Source organism: Theropithecus gelada, chromosome 8 (genome assembly GCF_003255815.1).
Source record: "Theropithecus gelada isolate Dixy chromosome 8, Tgel_1.0, whole genome shotgun sequence".
In the NCBI taxonomy this organism is placed as follows: domain Eukaryota; kingdom Metazoa; phylum Chordata; class Mammalia; order Primates; family Cercopithecidae; genus Theropithecus; species Theropithecus gelada.
The window spans coordinates 102,655,858-102,659,200 of NC_037676.1; positions in this window are offsets into that span (position 1 = coordinate 102,655,858).

Here is a 3,343-nt window from a genome sequence, read left to right on the forward strand (position 1 = left end):
CAAGTCTTTTCTATTTTGAGTAGTGCTGCAATAAACGTATGTGTGCATGTGTCTTTAGAGTAGAATGATTTATAATCCTTTGGGTATATATCCAGTAATGGGATTGCTGGGTCAAATGGTATTTCTGGTTCTAGATCCTTGAGGAATCGCCACACTGTCTTCCACAATGGTTGAACTAATTTACACTCCCACTAACAGTGTAAAAGTGTTCCTATTTCTCCACATCCTCTTGAACATCTGTTGTTTCCTGACATTTTTAATGATTGCCATTCTAATTGACATGAGATGGTATCTCATTGTGGTTTTGATTTACATTTCTCTAACGACCAGTGATGATGAGCTTTTTTTCATATGTTTTTTGGCCATATAAATGTCTTCTTTTGAGAAGTGTCTGTTCATATCCTTTGCCCATTTGATGGGGTTGTTTGTTTTTTACTTGTAAATTTGTTGAAGTTCCTTGTAGAGTCTGGATATTAGCCCTTTGTCAGATGAATAGATTGCAAAAATTTTCTCCCATTCTGTGACTTGCCTGTTCCCTCTGATGATAGTTTATTTCGCTGTGCAGAAGCTCTTTAGTTTAATTAGATCTCATTTGTCAATTTTGGCTTTTGTTGTCAATGCTTTCGGTGTTTTAGTCACGAAGTCTTTGCCCATGCCTATGTCCTGAATGGTATTGCCTAGGTTTCCTTCTAGGGTTTTTATGGTTTTAGGTCTTACATTTAAGTCTTTAATCCATCTTGAGTTAATTTTTGTGTAAGGTGTAAGGAAGGAGTTCAATTTCAGTTTTTTGCATATGGCTAGCCAGTTTTCCCAATACCATTTATTAAATAGGGAATCCTTTCCCCATTGCTTGTTTCTGAATGATTTAGTTTTTTAAAGTCTCTAATTCAGACTTTTTACAACTTCAGAGTTTTCTTGCTACTACATGTAAATGAGTAAGATTTTGCGATGTTTATTATGTGAAAGACCAACATTAGGTTGGAATTTAGGTCTTCTGTGTGCACTGTTCACTAGAGTTACATTTAGTGCTTACAACAGAACAGTCACAGCTGTGATGAGCAGAGGAATAGTTCTTATGGCCTAGAGAGGATGAGCAAGAAATAATCTACATGCAATAACATACTAAGAAACAGAGGGCAATCATCAACAGATGAGTTATTTTAATTTCTAACTCTCCTTTATGTTGACTATATTTCTAATCCCTTTGCCTAAAGGCATTTAGAATCACTCTGAGAAGAAAAATAATTGAGACGTTTGGCCAACAATGTAGGGATAAGGAAAAAGAGTATGACTACAACAAAAAGGGCTGAGAGGGGAGAGCTGCAGTTCAGCAAGGAGAGGAAAAGTCAGAGGTAAACATAAGAGGAACAGCAATATTAGATTTCTGTTAAGAGTAAAAGGATTGGTGTGGGTATTGGGAAGGAATGAGATAAGTTGATTCAACAAAATCACAGGATTGGAGAATTTTGAATATAAAGAAAGGAAGACGGTCCCCTTTTCATACTCGAGTTTGTTAAAATGTGGATTTAAATCAGATGTGTCAAAGCTGAACAATAGAATTATATGTTACAAGGAGGATTTTATTCCAGAGTATAAACAATTGTGTATATCTATATGAAACTTTAGGCATAACCTTTGGCAACATGGTTCTAGCATTTTACTCATATTATCAATTTTGTGTTTTTCCATTACAACTGAACAAAAATTAACCAGTTTATGTCTAAAAAAGCATCTGAGGAGGCTGAGGATTCCCATCTTTCTGACTGTCACAATTGTTTATAAGACCAATGCTTCTAGTTCCCATTATTAACACTTTCATTTTATATTTTATACTTTTAGTAAAATGAAGGTAAAATGCAATAACTATTCAAATAATTGTCAAAACACTGAGGCAGAGAAAGATGGAAATATATTTGAAATCAACCTGTTGCCTACCAGGTAGCTCTGTCTACCTACCTCAAATGTCCATTTCTTAGCTTAAACACAAAAGATCCAAGTTCAGCATATGAAGACACTTTAGTGGCATTATCTAACATGTGACTGTCGACTAACATCAAAGAAGTCAGGTAAATGGAAGGCCTAAGGCTGAAATTATTTAATTAATTAATTAATTTTTAAGCCAGTCAAAGTTACTAGTGGGAGGTTGTATACCAACCAATGGGAACGGAGAGAAATCTAGTGGGGAAAGAACACAGTCAGGGTATATTTTGGAGATAAACAAAACAAAACAAAAACAGTGGAACATGCTGATGGATTGGATGTGTGGGACCAGGGAAAGAAGTCAAGGATGAGTTCCAGCATGGAATGGCCAGAATAACCCAGGAGGAAGGATGTGGGTGATGGTGGAAGATAAGCACGTTTGCTCATAGTTGATCAATGTTAAAGTGGAGTGATGAGTACATGGGGTTCACTTTGCTATTTTGTCACTTTTCTTTATGCTTTAAACTGTCCACAATAAAAATGTCTTAAAATGCCAAAACAAAAAACAAAAAACAAAGAGTAAGGAATATGGTCATGAAAAGATGTAAGGCTTGGTGTTCTGGTGGCCATTTTGTAATTATGAGAGCAAACCAGGCCAATAGCAGACAGATTGCCCCAGAGTCCTGACACTGTCATGCCACTTATTTCACCATTCCCAGAGCTTCCTACTTCCAGGCTTCTTGTTATGGAAGAGAAACAAAATGGAGAAAAAACAAACCTAAACAAACCTGTGTTGCTTACGTCACTTCTATCTGGTTAAACCAAATTTTTTTTACTTGCAGCCAAATGCATCCTAACTGAGGTATAGATCAAATATGTAATTTGATCCCATGAGGAGAAAAGCACAGAATAACCACTGGATTTGGAGTTTGCTCTGCAGCCTCACGTAGACCTCTCATTCCTGCAGCCACTTCTTACAGTCTCCTCCTATCTGTTTCTCCTGGAGTAATTTCCTCTTCCGTCTAAACAGGAGTGTCACTTCTCATCAGTCTCAGTGAATTCACTCCCTCGTCCTCTGCCAAGCCTCTCCCACATTGGCCTCATTGCTCGTATGCTGCATGTTTAGCAATACAACCAAGGACAATTGCCTAACAAAAGCAATTGCAATTTCAAGGTTCCCAGACTCACCTGGGCCCTTATCATCATTTAGCTTCCCTTTTTTTTGTTACTGGTTACCTCTCTTCCCCATTCTCCATGGTATCTATGCCAGATCTTAGTTACTCTTCTCCAACCTACTGTTCTCTAGCCTTGTCTCCCTTCTTTTATCAGATAATCTTGTCTCCTTCCAGGGAAAATGGGGACCAAGAGGTGATCCCATTTAACACCCCCAACCCCACCCACTTACAAATTTTGCTTTAGTTTC